The sequence below is a fragment of the Convolutriloba macropyga genome, chromosome 14 (genome assembly GCF_964194025.1).
Source record: "Convolutriloba macropyga chromosome 14, txConMacr16.3, whole genome shotgun sequence".
NCBI classification, from domain to species: Eukaryota; Metazoa; Xenacoelomorpha; order Acoela; family Convolutidae; genus Convolutriloba; species Convolutriloba macropyga.
This window is the reverse complement of record NC_134481.1, coordinates 43778983-43800772: the sequence shown is the minus strand read 5'-3', so window position 1 is coordinate 43800772 and position 21790 is coordinate 43778983. Positions and strand designations below refer to the sequence as shown.

Below are 21790 nucleotides of genomic sequence, written 5' to 3'. Positions count from 1 at the left end.
CGTCTCTTAACCCGTAATCGTGAACAAAATTTTGGGTTTCACTCATTTGTTTACAAACATTTCTGAAATTATTTCGGAGTGTTTCTCGGAAATGTTTTTGAAATATCTGAAAACGTTAATTTTAGGTGTCATATTTTAAGGTCAGGGTATATTTAGAGGCAGTTTTTGAAGTTAAAAAATATTCGGGCCAATATTAGGACCCACTAATTACCATTAAATACCAGGTTGACATTTGAACTGATCATGGATTAGAAAATTTTATGTTCTAATACGATAACTTATTACCATCACATCTTAACAAAAAGCAGAAAAGTTATAAAAATTAGATTTAGATCAAAATCCGCTCATTCATAAAATTCCTTATCAAAGTGAGGATATCTTTATTGTAAACCTCAAAAGTTATCCGAATATCTATAAGAAAATAGCATTTATTGACTCAAGAATCAGTTTAACTTGAACGCTAACTAAATTTATGAACAAAAACATCGAGTTTCAAAGAATGAATTGAAAATTTAAGAAAAATACTAACCTTGTTACACAAAATTTAGAAGAATTTGTCAACAAACAGCGAAATTCGTGGGCGAAACTGTGGGTGAAGTGAGTGGGAAGTTGATTAACCGACTTACCTTAGGTCAATTACCGCAGAGTGGGGTTATTTATTTATTCCGACCCAGTAGTCATAAAAATTCTTAACACCTTTCTCAAAAAGTGTGTCACATTTATGGTCGTACGTTTTCCTCAACACAGTTAGTTCATTTCCGCTAACTAGGGACAACAATTATTGTGTTTTTGTTGGTTACAACCAGGTATGATTGGGAATTTGAAGGAAAAGCAAGGGAATAGACCACTTACCCAGCTGAGAGTGAAGTTGATACTAGATTAGACTGGCCAGGAACTACAAGCTAAGAAATATCCTCTCTCACTCCAAGCTTTAATTATCCACAATTAGTAAAGCGTGGCTACACACTAGAACTTGCTCTAAATACCACTGGCGCCCCAACAAAACAGACCCAACTACAATCCCTTCAACTAAACATTGACGTTCTCGAATCCGCCGCTCCAAAATTGTACTATAGTTTGCAATGCGATTAAAGTAGTTATAACTACAAGTTATAAAATTCTACTAACCGAACCTTATCCTTAACCGTTTAAGATTTGGATGGATAAAACTATATTTGACAAATTTTCGGCTGACTAGATTAAACAGCGGGAGATTTTGGATCTGTTCCCGCACTTCAAACAGTCCAAGCCCCTCTGGTGCCATTAAAGTACAGCCAGACAGCTTCACTTCTGGGCTTAAACCCGGGCAAAAACCCAACTTAGCCTTGGCTATTTACCTTCTAAATTTAGCAGCTTCTACGTTCAACAACCAACGTTGCTGTCATATTGAGGAAAACTCGCCATAAATTCCTTCAACTCTTTCCTGAAATTGGGAATGGAAGCCATTCCCCCCACTTTGTCCTTGTTTGTTGACCCCTACTTGGAACGCTCAGATTGGGAAGAGAGTTACTGTTTAAACCGTGTGGGAATTATGGCAATAAATTGGGTTGGGATATAACAACTTTCGCTATGTTTAAGTTGAACAAACTAACCTGCTGCGCATTGACGCATAGCTTACGAATTGCAAAACCCACTTTTACCATAGATAACAGCACTAACCTACAAACCCAAAATAGTTCCTTCACCCACACATACAAATTTTATGTACAAATGTTCCCAAATTTACCCAAACCAGCAAAACGCCCATTTTCAAGAGCGGACGAGACTATACGTGGGTTTGTGTTTGCATGTATAGCGCAATCACAGACATGTCGGAAAACATTAAGCCATATAAGTTGCACATTTAGTTTATCCTGCGCAGAACAAAATCTGACAAACAAGTCTTCTCTAAGTTCGCCCTCTCTCCCGGGGGATAACCGGCAAATGTCTCTGCTTTACCCCCACTTGAAAACAGCCAAACTCTGTACAAATCCACACTTTGCCCAAACAACGAGTGTTCACTCGCACTTAATCTTCGCCCACTCGAGGGACTGATAAGGCCACACAAAACGTGCAACTGTTGCAGGAAATCAATGCAATATGTATAATAATTCCATGCCATTAAAATTTTATTAATAATTTGAGCCCAAAAACCTACTTGAGATACTATTATGATTTATTACCTCAGCCATAACTAGCTACGTATACTAAAACCTTTTGATAAAATCGAACTAAATAAATGTCATATTATTTTATCAGATTTAAAAAAAAACACTGATAGTGACCCCGAGTAAAACAAAACTGAAAAATAAAATTGATACTCTCCAAATTTCGAATCTAAATTTAGCTAACATATGCCTGAAGTATTTGATTTTTAGAAGAAAAAAGGAGTGTAGAAAAGTCTTTTTAAATCTTGTTTTTTAACGACTATACTTATGTGAACTTAATACTAAATAGCTCGATAATTGCCTAACCAGCAGCACTTATGGAACTCATAAATGGGGGATGGTTATTAAATTTTCTCTAAAATGAGTTGAAAAGACTAAAAAATTGAAAAACTGTGATAGCCAAATTTTTGAATAGTGATAAAATAGTTTCCAAAGCTAGAGACAAATACGAGAAATGCATATTTGATCTCACAAAACAATTTAAAAATTAGAATTTAGATAAATTAACCAAAATCCCGTTTTTGCACTCATTGCCTTGATAAAAGAGACACAATTATGCAGACACAATCGGAAAACTGCTCGCTTTTTTACTACCTGAGAAAACGCGTGAATTTCATCAGAGTATCTTAGAAAGGGGAAAATGAAAAATTTAAATTTAAAATAAAGAAATTTGATAGGGGTCTGTCTCCTGTGAAGACGCGCAACTACTGTGAAGATGGGCCAGTATTATTCAAACAAGCTCCTCATACACGCAAGCCTAGAGTGCTAACCATGACACCAATTGGTCCAAAGTTCTCGAACTTAAGCATCTCATATAACCCGTTCTCTCTAGTTCCTCAAGGTTTCGTTTCTCTAGCCAAGTATACATTAAACAAGTAGAGCTTCTTATTAAACAACACGCGTTGCCCGTCACACAACTTTCTTCTTTGATTACATACAAGGTCATACACGATCTCCGTAATCACACAAAGTCATATATGATTTCCCTGATCCTAAAAGTCGTACTAGGATTTTGTATGATTTCCTAGATTCCGTACAAAGATAGTACTAGGAAATACTTTATGATTTGTATGACATCGTTTATGATCCTTGTATGATTACCGGGAAAACCCGGTAATGTCAAGCTTATCGTATGTACTATTTAAATAAGGTTGTTCTCCTGCAACCTTCTAACAAAATTGAATCTGAGATAAACCTGGAAGGCTGCGGTAGTCTTAAGCATTGAATTGATATAATACTGTGACTGTTCATGGCAAGCTGCGTTAGTCATGGTCTGCAATGGTTTGTTATAACAATTGGGAAAAACAACCATTTGAAGGTACAAGTTTTAAGAATATACTGTGTTAAGTTGGCTCTCCTTTCAAAAAAGTGAATCTAACTAATCTTTGGGGGCTAAAGTGATTAAAATTTGTCAGGTATGTGTTCCTCTTCGAGCTAATTATAGGAACACCCTAGATTATTTTCCTTGGAAAACGTATTTTTCTGTTATTTTACCTTTGCTAACAAAAAAACTGGCCCCCGACGGTAGGCCTTTGTGATATTAGTAGAAAATCAATTGTTAACCGATTGTGCGGGAAAATGCAAATTGGCTTAAAAAGTTAGGGGTGTTTTACAACTGTTGTTTTGATTTTTATCAATTATCCTATACTATTACAACAAAAAAAGGTTTCCCGGCGTTGAAAATGAACAAATTTGAATTAATTTCTATGAGGAAAAAATCGCTTTTATTTCCGCAATAAGGGCTCTGTTCCAATTTAATCGCGACCGCAGAATAGGAATAGTGTCAGCAAAACTTTAGCTTCACCGCCTCAGTTCTCACGCGAAACTGTTTGACAATTAAAAATAATTATCGCAAACATTTAATTTTTTGATGAAAGAATTATGAACAGATCAAAAAATGAACAACGTAGCGCACAATTAGAATATAAGAATGACTAAAAAACACAAAACTTAGTATTAAACACGAACATATCACATTAAACACGAAAATATCTCTTATGCGCTATAAAAAGTAAAGAAGAATTATTACCAGTGGTTTAGGAAAATAGACATTGTGAAATTAAAGGACAGGACGGACAGGTTTCGCTGGCATAGAACGTTCTACTCATTTCAGATTAGAACGGTAAGTCAAAGGATTTACAGTATAGACAACTCGCTCTGCCGTGAACAAAAATTGTCTTTTCGTAAACTGTGCGGCCCCACGCAAACTAAAGCGTTTTGGATTTTAACTTATGATTCTTTGCAATTTTTTTGTTTTTTTTTTGCATTTTTACATCTCTGTCCAGTGATCCTGTTGGATCCGTTAATTGCCCTCCCTGAGTGTTTTGCAATTTTCTGTATAGCTCTATGATAATTTGAAGCTTTCTGATGTTATGTAAAATTATAGTGTTGATGTTCATTTATACTCTGAGGAATGAACTCTCTCTCTCTCTCTCTCTCATTTATCTCGACAACCGTTTACAAAACCTGTTAACGAGCAGAACAGGACTGCCCATTACAACTAGTATACCATTACATTGGTTCGAAAAGTATTAATGACAGATTATTATGTTCCTTTGATGAAAAAGTTTCGAGAGGGCTGACACAACGTGTCAGAAATCTAAGATCAACGAAATTTAAGAGCCGCGAAACGAAATTGAGATAAATTTATCGGAAGATTTAGAAGATATTCCTATTGATATTTGTCCAGCTCCAAGTGCAGAAGGACATTTTCTATTCCGGTTAAGGCATATAAGAGTTGATAAGACACAACATAGCAGTCGTCGAAATTCCCCAAGGTATTTTAGAAAGCAAGACTTGACAAAAAAATTGCCGGTTAACTGCTTGAAAATGGTTTTATTGAAAACTCTGCTGAGATAACTACTGCAAATTGTCCAGGAGTTTTCCATAAAATTAAGGATCTACATACTTTAGGTAATATCTATTTAACTGAATACTAATTTGCATAATGGAATCAATTTATCACTCAGACTTCCTCCTAACGAACTTCCAAGAAATCTGGGCCACAGAAGTGGTGCGTGCAGGTCGTTCGTCGGCGGGGGGAGAAAGTCTGTCAACGTTACAAAGTTAATCGGTTTTCCAAATCTTGACAATAATCTGTCAGCAGTTGGCTTTGATCCTTTAAGTCAGAACTTGAAGAGTAAAGTGTGAGCAACACTGCTTGAGAATTTTCAACAGAAGTGTAGCTCGAATAGATAACCCATAAGGAAGTATTGATATTTTTTAAGATCCATGCATTTGGATTTTTATTGTTATTCTTCAGTTTTGAGTGAGATTGGGAGTAAATCGTTATTTAAAATTAAGTCGATTGAAATTGTAGTACAATCAGTTTCACAATGATCGTCAGTTGCCTGTTCATTGGACAGCTTTAGGTGAATCACATGATTCTGACTGATGGTCTCTCTGTGCTAAAGAGAAATAGAATCTAATTTATCATAAAAATTCTTCTACCTGCTGTATTGTTATAGAAAAGATAAGCAAAACTGGGTTCTAGAAATCACCTCAATGCTGCCCATCGTTCTTAAATGTTTTAAAAAAATCAAAACTAAAACCTTTCAGAGCTTGTCAAAACAAGTTCCAATGTAAAAAGAAATGATTCTTGGAACTTTTTATCAAGAAAGAAATGAAAACATTAGAATTCTTAAAAAAGTAATTATGTATAAAGAGATGAAATTTTAAGTCAACTTTCAGGTCTGATTTTTTTATCTATGTGAGGTGGCGTGCTCATTGTTTAAGAACTGGTTTTCATCATTTTCGTTCAAAATTCAACCTTTTCAATCATCAATTTAACTATGGATAAAACCATGTAGTTTCCCCGCAGCTTGAAAAATTGATTAAAAAGATGAAATTATCCTCTCAGAAACTATTTGGACAGAGTCGTCATTCATAATATCAAACTCAACAGTGTCAAGGTGAAACTCTATTTTGCTATCTAGTTGATGAGTCGCTTTGGCAAAGAACCAATGCTTCACGAAGTTATCGCAAATTTTTAAAAGGTCACAAGCAATTAAATGTTTCGACAAAAGAAAATTAACATAAAAAACAAGATATGGAAAATCGATCGAGCAGTTAGTACCTAAATATTTATAAACCAAACTCTTTTGATTGAAATTTCGATTGAAAACGAAAAAGATTACACTGCCACTTTAGAGAATTCCCTCAAAGTTTCACGAATATAAACGATTTTTTTTTGCTATTCGCAGGAGGGCATGAAATCAGCAGGTAAGTGAATCTATGTTTCAGTTTAACACTTTTGAGTGAAAATTTTCTCGCTCCAGATTTCTCAATTTTTAGGACATGACTAAGAAAATACAGTTGTGCATTCAACTTGCACCCAACTTTCCACGACAGATCATTCTTGCGTCCAAAACACATTTCGATGGCTTCTATCCTGCTTTTCCTTGCTATTTCATATGGTTCATGTTTTCGAGCAGTAAAAAGAGATAGGATAAACGTATCCTTTCATGACTCAACGACTGCACTCGAAAGACAAGTATTTGTTATGAGGCGGATGTTTCTCAGATTTGCTACTTTATTTTTGGCGTGCCTCATTCGGTATTTTAGTTCTACCACATCTCTAAAACCTAATGATATTAATCGTCTCAAGTATGAAATAGACTTTTGTGGAGTTTTTTGCATTTAAAAAATCAAGTTCATCGACGAAAATGCTATAATTTTAGTATACTTTCTGTTAATCTCCGGTCTCTATTGCTTACTTTCCGATTTTAGTTGTGTGACAAGTTGCTTTAGACCGTCATCGCTCGTCGCAATAAACACCATATCGTCCGCGTACCGACGGCCAATCACATTCACGCCTTTAACAGAAACAAGAGGTAATTTTTCCAGCGACTTCATTGCGATTTCACTGTAAAACGAGAAGAGGTCGTGTAAAGTACATAGTATAATCTTACTCTCTTTCTATGGGAACAACTTTGAGCACTTTATTTTCGATTCAATTTTTTACAGTATAAAAGGCATTCGATCAAACTTCAACGTTCACGTCGTCCAGAAAAATAACTAGTTGTGCTGGCCGCTAAAATTCACTTTCGGAATTTTAGCTGCAGGGAAATTTGTTTTTAAATTTCTGATCTCTCGATTGAGGCAAATAAAGTCACTAAAAGCTATTTTGCTGTTTAGTTTCCTTTAGTTTTGGTCAACTTCACTGAAAAAAAATGCATACTGTGAAAACATCCAACAAAAAATAGAGCGACCTTTTAGTCAAAATTGATTGCAATTTTTCTTCAATGAAATTGCTTTCGTTTTTGTCCAGTTTCAAGTCTAGGACAACCAGTTGCTCTGTTGTCAACACATATGATAGTGGGTAACAAGAATCCCAGCTGTCGAGGGTCGCCAAATCCTCCCACCGGTTTTGCAATTTCCCATGCAAAGATTACAGCGTTTATTAGAATCCGTTAGTTTCTGAAATTTCACTGAAAGCATAGATGCTGTAAGCAGATCATTTATCAAAACAACTTCATTTGCTACATTTGTTAGGCATTTGCTTCATGTAAGATGAAGGTGTAGATACATGTGTTGATTATCGGCCCCAATACCTGCGAGTTCAATGCAGCTGCGTAGTTGTCGTTCAAATTGGATGAAATTATCTTCCTCGTCCCCGGAGAATGTCGTGAGGTTTAGAAATGGTTGAACGTGAGCCATTGCCAAAATTCTTTGGTTTTTAATAGAGTCTTTCCCCAAGTTAAAGCAAAATTAATTTAATTCAAATTTTAAAAATTATTACACCAAATCAGCCAAAAATCACTCCTGTCAGCATGTCAACGCACGTCCGAGCAGTTTTAGTTACAAGGCCAGAAATGCTTTAAACACCTTCACGGTCAATCACCTTCACGCCTTTAACAGAAACAAGTGACATATTTTCCAGCGACATTATTGCAATTTCACTGTAAAACTTTGCGCACTTCATTTTCGATTCAATTTTTTTACAGTATAAAAGGCATTCGATCAAACTTCAACGTTCACGTCGTCCAGAAAGATAACTAGTTGTGCCGGCCGCTAAAATTGTCTCCAATTCACTTTCGGAATTTTAGCTGCAGGGAAATTTGTTTTTAAATTTCTGATCTCTCGATTGAGACAAATAAAGTCATTAAAAGCTATTTTGCTGTTTAATTGCCTCTTGTTTTGGTCAACTTCACTGAAAAACCATGCATACTGTGAAAACATCCGACAAAAAATAGAGCGACCTTTTCGTCAAATTTGATTGCAATTTTTCCTTCTGGTGAGAATACTGTAAATAAATCTTATGAGCACAAAAATAATCAACTGATAATTATTGAAAACAAATGGGATCGAAGTCAACGAAACTATAACTAACAGCTAATGCCACGAACTAAGTTCAACTATGATTATCAAAAGTCCATAAAATCTGTCATTTGTAAGAAATTCGCCAAGACAACAAAAATCAGAAAAATCGTTTCAAAAACAAATCAATTAAAAAACCTTTGAACAATTTGAATTAAAACAAAAATTGGCCTTACAACTTCGCAGAAAACCATTAGAAGCTGTCAATACTGATGCCAAGCCATAAAAAAGTAGGAATCTCGAAAATGTAAAAGAAACCCACAAATATTTTATGAGAAAACAAGGGAAAAGTTGCTGGAACCCTAAGCCATCAACAGTAAATTTTAGCTGAAAAGATTTACGCCAATGGAAAGTTTCATTAAGGAGACTGAGTCAATAACAAAAACTGGTAAAAACCCAAGTGAAATTCATGAGAATACAAAGTGTCAGTTATAATAACTAGAAACAATCAAATGAAAACATTTATCAAATTAAACTAAGGCTTCATCACTAAAAGCCGAAGCGAGCTGCTAATGACTAAGCGGGAAGTCAACAAAAAAGAACAAATACGTGAAAATCTAAAAATATCATCAATATTTAACAAAAATAAACGCCGGTAAAGATAAAAACAGATATTATAATATGTAAAGATATAATTAAAAAGATATAATAATTTAAAAACAGATATAATAATTTAGATAATTATAAAAACAGATATAATATATAAAGATATAATAATTAAAAACAGATATAATAATTTAAAAACAGATATAATAATTTAGATAATTATAAGAACAGATATTATAATTTTAGATAATTACACAGGTTAACAAAAGATGCAACAAAAACGTATGGAAAAGCTTTCAGTCGTGATATTAGGCGACAGGACATCAAAAAGACAACAAAGAGAGGCAAAATTTAAAAATACCCAACATTCTACAATACAAATAGTATCGAAGGCATGAAAACGATTAGTTGCTTATCGAGTAATTGAAACTATCCACTGAAAAAACATGTAAACGTAAGTAGGATTCTAGAAACACTGAAAAGAAAAAGTAGCGAAAGAGAAGTCAAAGTGCCGCACGTGAACAGGAAACTGGGAAACTGGCCCTTGAAAAGCAAAAAAAAAACTCGTTCAAAGCATTTCATCGCTAATTGAAAATCAGAATGAAAGTTTCATGCGTTAAACTTATCAATTTTTGATTCTCTTTACTACTTTGACGTGATCAGAATTCCCATTGAGTTTGATCACTCCAATTTAACTTGAGTTCAAGCATTATTCAGTTGATTGACGCCTCTCACCCGCAGTACACTCTTGATGTACGCCTTTCAGAACTAGAGTTACGAGTGGAAAAAAAACTTCTAGATCTAACAACAATCCAAAGATTCGGTGAAGCGGATTTCAGAAGCAAGATCAAACAAACACTGTCCGTTTTGCTGCCTTTTTACTCCAAATAGTGAGCGATCTGAAACTGACCAAGGCTCCAGACGGTTATGTCACTTTATGCCCTGAAAACAAGTGGAGCCAGTTTGGCGTTTCACAAGGCCGCGGTTGAATGGAGAACTTTAAAAACAACAGTCGAATTCAGAAAAACTCTGAAGTCTTTAAAAATAAATTCAAGCGTTGTTTCTGGTCAAAGTTAGGTAGCAAGGTAAAACAATTTATAGCGTGCGATGATAGCATGATAATGGACAGTCTTGTTGCGTGAGATTTCAAACAATTTAACTTCCTTTAGTAATGGAAAGTGACCTGAGACATTTACTGAAAAAGTAAACAATTCCTATTATTAATTTTATCACAGACTATTCCTCCCAGTTCTACTAGTGATAGCCAGACGGGTAAACGTTTTGTATATAAAATTTCTGAGTAGAAAAGAAATAACCTGAGACTAAATCTGGGTGACTGATTTTCAACACAAAACATGGCAGTGTTTTTCAATTTTATGTCCAGGGGGCCGTATTTAGGATTGAGTAAATTGATATTAATTTGATATCGCACGTTCAATTGAACAATCACCATATAACTTTAAAAAAGAACTCCAGAAAAAACAGCAGACGGAAAACAAACTAGCTGGATATAATGTCATCAGTTCTACCCGCAGATAATGCAAAAAAAACTTGTAACATTTCCTGAAAAAAATGCAACCGAAATTCATTATTCAACCAGCAAGTCATTTTTTCACCCACCACCGCTGAAGAAAAATAACCCTACCACTAACGCTTATGAGAATGCAATCTATTAATTATAAATCAGTAAAATTACCTAATATTAAAATGCGAACAGAAGATGAGAGCAACCAGCCAAATCTCGCTATTGACACTTTTAAGAATTTACTTCTAGAGGCGCCGTTCAGAAACCGTTCAATATGTACGACGGTAACATAAAAATATGCTGCAGCTTCGAATTAAAGTTCTTTCTGAAACTACTTATATGCCCAATTTTTTGCCGTCGGAACAATTTGTTGAACATGTTTGACGTAAAACCATTAGGCCATGCTTCAGAAGCATGAATAATTTTATGCCACAGTTTTCTTAGCACAAGCCAAAACTGAAAACAAATTAAAAAGTCGCTGCCAAATGCTCCTGTTTGTTAAAAGTAACATCAACTTATTTCTAGGCAAAATATCAGCAGCTTAAATCAACAGAACAAAACAGTTTCAAGCAATCTCTGAACTCGATTTCACTGATAGTGCGTTGTTGAGCAATTATGTCTATACATTGCCGCCCCTGTTGATGTATGGCATCAAAAAATATCAATAAAAATTACTTCAGATCATATGTAATTTTTTGATAGCAATATTCAATCCTGTAACATCAGAAAAATCAAATTTGGACCAATTTCAGTCCTTGCGGAGTGCGGTTTATGAGAGTCCAACTGCCAGTGGCCAAGGCTTCTCGTTTCCGGGTACACAGGTATCGAATGTGTGCTCGTGGAAAGGACAGCAGGCGGGATCGAGTTGGCTCCTTTCTGCAGGATCATATTCCAGAGCTTCTGGATTGAGGTTAGCTTGTGTTGATTGGTATCTTTCTGAGTTTTACTATTGGTCTGTTTGAGAATTTGCCATTTCCAGTTTTGATTTTGGCTACTCTGACCAAATTGTCATTTCCTGAATATATTTCAGGCACAATTCCCAGAGGCCAAGACAAGGGAGGACTGTTGTCATCTGTGATGTACTCTAAATCTGCTTTTGTCAGGTTCTGCTTTTCGGCCACGTTCTTTAACTTGGTATGCAACTGGGATAAATAATCAGTTGCCCATTTCTTCCAAAATTCTGTTAAGATATTTTGCAAGTATTGGAAGCGCTTTTTTGGATCTTCCTAATCTTTTGTTTTTGAGACTGTGGGATCAACCAAAGGCAATTGATGTTTTTGAAAGCCGGTTAAAAAGATAGCAGGGTTTAAGGGATGACTGTCCTTTGCATAATCTGAGACAACTGAGGGGTGTCGAGTTAAGTATAGATTCGACTTGGCATAGGATTGTATATACTTCATCCAAATATACGTTAGCTGTTGTTCCGATTGTTTTGAACAGCAGTAGCATGATCGATTTGACTCCTGCTTCTCATAGTCCACCAAAAAATGAAGCTCTGGTTGGAGTTGTTGACCAGTTAATGCCTAGGTCTAGCACAGCTTGAGGTAAACACTCAGTTCCGTATTTCTTTCAGCATCCTTTTGAGATTTTTGAGGTCATTCAATGATCCTGGAAAATTTGTAAGTTTGTCCGAAAATATGTGCGCTGGGCATCCTCGTCGGGAAATAAATCGTCTGCTTGGTTCATGCATTCCTGTTAATCCAAAGCTTCAGTGACATCCAAATGAATGGCTTTTGTAACGAAGCAAACTGAAACTACCAAATAACATTTGGCTTCAGTCTTGTCACATCCGAAATGCAATGGACCGGCGAAGTCTATGACCACGTTACTGAATAGTGGAGCAGGGTTGAATCGCTCTTGTGCTAGGTTGCCTAAAAGTTGAGAAAGGTTAAGGCCGTTAAACCGAAAACATGTGAAGCAGTTTCCAACTATAGAACTTGTCAACGTTTTCACTCGGATTATCCAGAACTTAAGACGCGTACGAACAACTGTGCGTTTACGCCTGAATGTAACACTCGCTGATGACTGTCAAGTACTGTTAACATCGAAAGATGATTTTTGTAAAGCAAAACTGATTGAGCTTTGACATAATCATTCAAGCAATCCGCTACTACTAGACGTCTACCAACCTTTAAAACTCTGTCTTCATCTATGAAGGGGTAAATTTGAAGGATTCTCGATTTTCGACTTATGTTTTGGCTTTTCTTTAAATTATCTATTTTGTCATTATAATTTCGCTTCTGCACATCTCTAACAAGCATATTTAATGCTTGTCGCTTGAATCTTTTCTCTCGATCAGCTTTTTAAGCAAAATGTAAGCAAGCTTTGGAACCCACTTTGCTACTCTCATTGCTTTGTTCGCTTTGGTGATCCATAACGTTCAATAGGGAATAATTGGTCAATTTGGTGATTAGGCTGCTCAGTGTTTTCATCATCGAGCGGGTCGTTTTCCTCCCCCCAAAGGTTCGGGAATAGTGCTCCAATCTAGTGTTAAAATTTCGCTCATCCTCAGTTCCTTCTTTATTTCTGTTGATTCTGGTTGTTTTGGGAGATTCAAATTTCCATCAGAGAGCCATTGTGGGCTTTCCCACCACATTTTAAGGGATGAAAGCTGTTTTCCTGGCACCGGGCGGGTAGTACGATCGGCTGGATTCTCTTCCGTTGGCACGTTTTTCCATTTTTCTGGTTGAGTTATGTGTTGGACTCTGGTCACACGGTTAGCTATTAATGTTGCGAATCTACTAGGGGCAGGATTGATCCAAGCTAGTGCAACTGTTGAATCGTTCCATGCATATATTTCAGTTGTAAATCCATTTTGGTTTACCGTTATCTGAACTGTTTGTGTCATCTGCGTTCCAAGAACCATTGAGCACGTTTCTAGTTTCGGTATGCTAAGTGTTTTTCTGGGCACCAATCTGGACTTGGAGCATGGCAAGGTAAACTTGGTCTCACATGCTCCCAGTGATCGGGCATATATAGCAGCTCCGTACGCCTTTTCAGAAGCGTCGCAAGATAAGTGAGCTCGTATTACCTCAATAGCGAAGTTGCCCACAAAGCATGGTATACGTAGCTCAGATAGATGTGGTAATCCGCTCATCTAGATTTTAAATTGTTCGGTTATGGTTGCCCCAACATCATCATTCTATCCAATTTATTGTTCCCAAGTGATTTGGAAAAAAATTTTGCATTGAAGCGTTACTTATGTTAGATCGATAGGGTCAAAAACCTTAACCACATTGCTAGATATTGCTCTTCTGGTGATTATATGTACATTTTCAGGATGGGAGAAGTTGCTGTTAAGTGAATCTATCAACAAATTTTTGTTAGATGAAGTAGAAGTTGTTTTTTAGCTTCTTCATTTTGAAAAGACTTTGGGTTCGGATGTGTTTTCGGCGTACTTTCGTAGAACATATATTTAATCGACCTCAAATTGTTTTGACCCAAAATTATAGGGCATGGTTCAATTTTCGAATGGTGTGGTTTTTTAACACCAAATTTTTCATTTTTTGTGAAAATTTTGTCCTCAAATTTGACCGCTAACTTTTGTTTTTCTGATTTTTGGTTCTCTATGTTTGAGTAATTATTTTCAGGTTCTGAAAACTTGGATGGCTTCGGGCAGCTATCAATGACTGAGAAAACACCTCGGATGACGCCAATGGGCGTTTTTTGCATATGTTTTTCAACATCAGTTTTGATCGGTTTTTCTCTTTTTGCGTGATTTTTTGATATTTTGAGTTTTCAGTTTTTTTCTTGGTTAAACCCTGTTCAAAATTGCATTGATTTAATTGCTCAAACATAGGGAGTGGCATGGTTACAAAAATAGTAGTCCAGTAACTGGATTTCATCCAGTTTTTCACAGTCAAGGGTGACCACTAATTGTGGAAAATCCGATTTTTGACTCGTCAATTCCAACTGATGAACACTCAATAACTGTTTCTTCGTGTTCCGGCAGACTCAAAGTAATTACGTTGCAATGACTTTGGGGTCTATGGAAGTAGAAAGTTTCTGTTTTGAGCAATCAGTTGAGACCAAGGGTTTTGATGAAGTGGCCATGTTCACCGATGAAACGATCTTTGTTCTCTTTTAGTTCCGGGGAAATGGCTTCCATAACCTCATGTGAGTTGCTTGCCCACCTGCAAATAGACATTTCAATGAGTTCTAGAGTAGCTATAATGTCCTTGAACAGGCAAATGACTTGCTCGTGTGTGTCACTGCCACCAAGAAGGTCGTCAACATAAAACAAGTTGAGTAATGAATTTTTGCATTGGATTGATGGAGAATCTTTTGTTGTATCACGTAGTGTCCTGATGGCGTGGTATGATTTAGAAGAAACGCCGCATATAACTTGTGCCATACGGCACTTCTTTATTGGTTGTTTCTGAATACATCGCCAAAACTTCTGGTAAAATTTACGGTCCGTTTCGTTTAGCTCGATTTGACGGTACATCTTTGTGATATCACATGATAAAACAATGCGATGAAGACGAAAATAAATTAGCATCGCAAAAAAGTCAGGCTGTTGTTTTGTACCAACCAGGAGACAATCGTTGCGACTTTTTCCGTTAGTTATTTTTGCTCATGCGTTGAAAACTGCTCTGTATTTTGTAGTCGCAGAGCTTGATTTCTATACTGCGTGAGTTGGCAGCACAAAGTGTTTCTCGGGTGGCAGATTATGGTCGCTTTCAGGCACTGATTCTAAATGTCCTGTCCCATCATCTCTTGAAAGTACTCTGTATCGAGTTTGGGCATCTGGAAGGCTTGTTTTCATTGCCCAAAAATTGTCTGAGGTCTTTCCGAGATCATTCTCCAATGTCGGGCAACCATTTCTGACCGTCTGGATCATAAATGGCTTCATGTTGGTCAATTGGTAGAATTTGAGGACTTCCATTTTGACCATATGTTGTTGTCGTATCAGAGTGACTAATGCACGCCAGTTCGTTGGGAGTGAACATGGCTGAAGGAAGTGCTGAAACGTCTTCGATTTCCCAAAAGTTGGCAAGTCTTGATTTCGTTGACAAGGAGGCAAATTGCATTCGAATTTGCATTACGTTTATTTGCTGATTCTTGGTTAGCTAATACTCAAACTTTCCAGTCTAGCGTAGTTTCTGTAAGGTATAAAAACCTTGTTTCAGTATCTGTCTTTTAATTATTTCGGTGTATGCAGAAATACCGAGTAGTATGTCTATTTCGCCTGTTTGCCAGAATTGATCATCAGCCAAATTGCACATGACTAAGTCTGCGTACTCAGTCTCTGAACCGGGCTAATTTGGTTTTTCGCTAGCTGTAATTGTCTTCAGTACTACGCAGTACAAGCGTAGAGAGTAAAATTTTCCCCTGTTTTGGGAATAGTTTCAAGTTTGAGTGAACCGTCGACTGGCATGGAGTCTTTCTGATTGAACCCTACGTATCTCTCATTTGAAGGTTTAGGTTCTTATCCCAGTGTTTTGCAGGCTTCTGCTGTAACTGCCTTGATATGAGCTCATGTATCTAACAAAGTTCTTAGATTGTGTATTTGTTTGTTTCTAACAATTACTTGAACGCGAGCAGTTAAGGTATGTGTGTCTGATGTAGCATTGAAAGCCTCATGTAAAAAAGTATGACGCTTACCCTGATATGTTTTGCATCTAGATTGTGACTAACTTTCATCACTTTCGTGATTGAATCTCAAGCAATTTTTAGAGCACTCACTGGCGGCTATGGCAGACTGCTTATATTTTACAGAAAGGTCTGTGAATTTTGATTAAGCCCACGGAGCATGGCTTTCCTTGAATTGAGTCACGACACAGGGATCTTTGAAGCCGTGCTTTGATCGCTCAAGCCTTCCAGTGACCTGCAGTTGTTTGGGGGTCATGGGATCGTTTAGCATTATTTCCATCGATCTTACTCTGTTGTCTACAAAGGTCATCAGTTCGTCAATTTTAAGATATTCGGTTAGTTCATGTTTCAGTTTCCATGCCTTCTGAGATTCAATATCCAAGTTTGTGAAAAGAAGGTAGTGCGACAAGTCGTTATCAATTTGTCGGCCACGTGAGTGAATCGACTGAAATACTTCATTGAAATAACTGTGTAGCAGACGGAGCTGGTTCTTGCTTTCTCCTCTCACAGGCTTGAAGTCATCTGCCCTTGCTTGCAATGTGCGTAGAGTTAGGCGATCGTTTTAATATCGCTGCTCGAGAACATTTCTTGTCTTCTCTTAGTTGCTTTCAGTTGATGATAGGCTTTTTATTACTTTTTTAGGGGGACCTGATAGGCAACTTTTTTAATAGACAAGTCGCTGGCTGTTTGACACTTTCGTGTTGAGGTGCACGACTGTTTCGAAATCATCGATAAAGGCTATCCATACAGTGAAATTGCCGTCGAATTTGGGTAGCTGTATCTGTGGTAGCTTTGCAACTTGCGGCTGGTGCTGTGTTGCATCTCCGAAAGACGTATTTATAGTCACGTTTTCGGCCACCTTTTCCAGCTCAACTTCGTCTACGGCTTTTCCCATTTGAAATAGCTTCCTCCGGACTACTGTGTAGTTGTCTTGAATCAGATCGAATTTTGTAGGGTACTGATCACACTGAACTGTATCCAAATAGGATTTGTCTAGTCGCTGTTGAATTTTGACGCATTCAGTAGCTTCGGAGAGGGTCAATCTGAGATCGTCTTCGTTAAATGGCTCGCCAAGTCTATCCAATTCACCAAAGATCTTGTTGAGCTGTCGTGAGTTGGCACGCCTCTTATTGGAACGTGGCTCACTTTGTCAGCGGACCAGAATAATGCACGCTCGCGATAGCTGTTTACTTTTTGAATAAAGAAGTGAATTAAATACTGATTTGAATGGCTTTTGAATCAAAAGGAATTAGCAGCTTAACAAAATGACTGATTTTTCATGCGGGAAACTATGCGTGTGTTGGCACAACTGAATGAAGATCGGCCTTAAAGAATAAATCAAAAGTCATTACAAACGTTGTTGAGATTTATATGTTGATACAATTTCTACCAAATGAGGAACAGATAGAAAACCCCCAAAAATTCAAGTGTTTTTCGAAAAAATGTGTATGAAAAAAAAGATCGCCTCTCACGCAGATAACAGTGGAGTAAAAAATGCCGCATTAGATTGATGAAATCAGTCATTATTAAGAACCCAAGTCAAGACCAAGAACAAAATCAAACAACAATAACAACAAACATTAATTACATGTTCATTTTTTTAAAAAAAAATTATTAGCAAGGTCAAAGTATTTTCAGAGAAAATGAAACTAACAAAATAACTTGTAGTTCACTCGAAAAGATAAGGAACCAATCTATAATAAGGCTCGGTAACAATTAGACAAAAAGAACAAAAAACAGAAAAGTTCAAAAATTGGCTTTAATATTTAAAAACAAATAGTTTCAAAGTAATGAAAACCATAAGATAGCAATTGAAAACATCCAACATGTTTAGGATCACAGACGCCTCTAAAGGAGAGCATTAGGGCTGTCATTATTCAGCTTTTTATGCGGTTGCAAAAAGAACAATAAATAGAAAACAACCAAAAATTCAAATAAAACTTGTTGAAGCCATAAAGCCATATTTTGCCCCTCAAAATATGTTTAATTGAGCCTTCCTCGAACGCCAATAGGGTGGTATACGAGCTCGCTCTAATGAGAATAGGTAATAAATAGACAAAAAAAGAAAAAAGGGTAAAATTAAGTAATATTTTCGTATTTTTCGAAAACAATTATTTTCAAAGTCAAGAAGTCATTAGCTACAAAGAGAATTAATTAAGAGAAATAAGATTGTTTATTCTTCCAAAAGAAGCGCTTGAGACCTGTAATTATTCAGAAAATGTCTTACGACTACGAAAAGAGCGTCAATTTAATACTAAAATCAAAAGTTTATTTTTTTGCGAAAAACCTGTGTCGAAGCCGGTATATTCATAACGAAATCTTTTAAAAAATTAAAATTTCTACATGTTTATCTTCCCTTGGCAACAATAATGTCATTGCTAATCTGTAATAAACAAGACTAGGTAGCAAAAAGACAAAAAAGAAAAAAGTGAAAATATGTTTTTATTTTTGAAAAAAATTGTTTTCAAAGTCATGAAAGCCATCAGCTATCTACTGAAACCAGTTTTTATACTCTACTAATCCTCCATAAAAAGCCAATGAGACCTGTCAAAATTCAGTAAATTCCATACGACTAAAATAAAAAAACATGCCTTTAAAAGGTTTTCATGCGTTCAAATGTGCCTTATGTTGAACGCCAATAATGTTATATGTGAACATTCAAAAACTTAATAATGCGGCAAAACGAGAAAAAAACACTCAAAAATGGGTCAATGCCTAAAAATTTTTAAAAATTGTGAGATCTAGCAGTATCAAAGCCAGAAACCATAACTTAACGAGCAAAATAGATAAACTTTTAATTCGGTAGAAAGAAAAGGAAGACGAGGCGTTCTTTCTTCGCTGACACTAAGCTACAAGGGACCAAATTAGGCAAATAAAGTAGCAAAGTTCAATAAGCCATTGTTTATTTAAAAATCAAACAATTTTAAAAGTCAAAACGACCCAAAATTTTTCCAGTAAAAAACTATTTCTAATTTTTATTAAAAAACTTGGAACGGCTTATTAGGCCAGTTGGATCTATCAACACTAAGCTTTGATTTGAGTTGTTCCTTTTTCAATTAACATAGAGAAGACCAAAATTCTTTTAAAAAAGACCGACTGTTTAGAATCCGAATTGTTTCTGGATTGTAACAGTCCAAGATTGGACCAAAACCACCCTTTTTTTGCTGTTCATCCAATATGAACACTCAATTGTTTCGAATGTTATGGATATTGATAATTCGTTAGTTGAAAGATCAAAAATAAAGGCTGCGTTTTTGATAATCATAGAGTAAAGTTAGCAAAAAACGGCCAAGTTTTAATTCCAGAATACTCTCAATGGAAGTGGAAGTAGGGCTAGCTCCTTTGCAGTTTACAAAGATTGTGTTAGTTGTTTTTGGGTGTGTACTTCCAGCAAATTTAATCAAAGTTGACTAAAGATATATTTGGGGCATATTTTTGATAAAGAATGAATTTTGAAATATTTAGCCAAAAATTTGGCCTAAAAAATTAAATCAAATTATTAAACAATACTTTATTGTCTTTGAAAATAAAATCAACAGTACTATTGATTTCAATTTTTACATAATCTAGCAAAATTGACGAATTTTAGGCAAAAACTCCCGAAAATGTGAATAAAAATAACGCAAATCGGTCTAACATTCACAAAAGTTTAAACCACGATAACTCGCTCTAGAAAACGAAATTCAAAAAAAATCTTTTTAATTCCATATTCTACGCTGGACGGGCTTATTAGTAATACCACTCACAACCCTCTACGATGAATATATCGATCGGTCAAAATTGCCTGAACAAAAAAACAGTTGAGTATATAGTCCCCCCCCCGCCTCAAGAGGGGTCGGAAAAAAATTACAGCAAAAATTTCCACCATTCATAACCAAAATTTGAGCAATAAAATTGCATTATTTACTAAGAAAAAGAAACTGAAAGAGCAACTCCGCCATGCATAAGCGGCTGTTATGAAATATGCGATTCAAAAAATATCCCAACCAAGTACCATTTGCGGTAGTTAACTAAAAATTTGCGGAAAATAAGTGCAACTTGGCCATGCGTCAGAGCTTTGTACCGTCTGCTTTATCTAAGTCAGCTCCTTCAAACGTAATCTAAGAACATATACTTTTGAAGAAAACGATGAAGGATGAATTTTTGTACCATCAATTTGTCTATTATAGTTTTGTAAGTTTGAATACCTTAAACCACTATTTACAGTCCCAGCAATTATGATTGTAAATTTTTTAAACGGCCGTACCACACATTGGCAGATAATTGTTATGTACTTCAACTCATTCTGGCCACGTTTTTACTCTGTTCACGTTTTAATCAATTTTTCACGTCAGTTAATACTAAAATTTTTGTTCAACTTATCAGAGTATAATGCTGCTCTTTTTCGAGCTCGTATATCTAACGCTTTATACGGCATACGAGTATACTTTCTTTCTGTTCAGGTTAATCTTCCCGAGAAAAAAGGATTACCAATTTCGAGGAAAAACAGTTCTCATTACGGGCGCGGGAAGTGGTTTAGGGCAACAATTATCAATTGATTTTGTAAAATTGGGAGCTGAAGTTATTGGTTGGGACATCAGTAAAGATGGTTTAGAAGAAACTGCCCGGAAAATTCGAGAAATTCCAAACAATGCATCATTACAAGGCGATGGAGATGTTAATACAAATTTTACTTACAATATTGTTGATGTTTCCGATAGCAGTTCTGTCTACGAAACAGTGAATAGAATCAAAACCCCGGTTGATATTTTAATAAACAACGCCGGAATTAGAACAAGCAAACGACCAATACAAGAAAAAAGGGATTTTTTTCTAGTAAATGCCCCCCTCTCCCAAATTAGTATTAATTATTGCATGTGTTGCGCGTTCTTTGGAAGTTTGCGCCCCCTAGTTTTCTAACGTAAAAACTGATTTCTTGACGCCATAATACTTTTATTTCAACTTGGGGGCCAAATTTCGAGAAAATTTTTTACAACGTACCACGGCCTACTTATGAAATAGGTAATACGCAACGGTAACTTACCAGACAACTCAATGTAAAGTTGATGAACACAGTCATAACTAGGAAAACTTTTGTCAGCAGAACAGAACGTTAGGAGTTTCTAATTTTTATGTAAATCGGAAAATATTCATCAGAATAATAATAGATCTAAATTCAGGAAAAACTGTCAAATCTACTTACAGAGAAACTCTGAGTTATCTGCTAGCAGGGGTAAGCGGAGTTGCATGTGATACCTTTTCAATTTCGGATTAAATCTGTCCCCCCCCCCCCCCAGCTTAGTGGGAATATATAATTTATGACCCCCAGGCCCACGTGCATTTTACATATTTTACATAGTAACGTGCTAACGTGCTATATCACATAATTTGTAACTGGAGGTTATAGAAAACACTGAGAGGGACAGAACAGATCCCCAATTTTATATAGAAATTTTGACTGCACAACGCAAAAACTTGCTTGATATGATGTGTTTCATCTGAATTAGTTTTCCTAGTTGACAAAAGTTAACGCACAAATTGCAACTTTACATGAAAAAGTGCCTGCCTTCAAAGTTAATTTAAGGCAAATTACATTCGGCGGTTTCTTTTGATTTTTAAATCAATTGATCTATAATCAGAAGAACTTAAATGTGTTTAAATTCAGTTCAACTGAAAATCA

The 21790-nt window shown here is 36.0% G+C and overlaps 1 protein-coding gene across 10 annotated transcripts in view; it reads right to left on the bottom strand.

Annotated features, from left to right (window-relative positions):
* Nucleotides 1-998, bottom strand: part of LOC142353434 (twitchin-like) — a 238763-nt gene extending 237765 nt beyond the window's left edge. For 9 of the 10 annotated variants that reach the window (XM_075405674.1, XM_075405670.1, XM_075405667.1 and 6 more), the window contains exon 1: nt 853-998. The gene's annotated coding sequence lies outside the window, so the exon portion shown is untranslated. Of the gene's footprint in view, nt 1-626; nt 806-852 lie in introns of those variants that run through there. The other variant, XM_075405668.1, reaches the window with a different exon arrangement.
* Between the last annotated feature and the right edge of the window lie 20792 nt (nt 999-21790).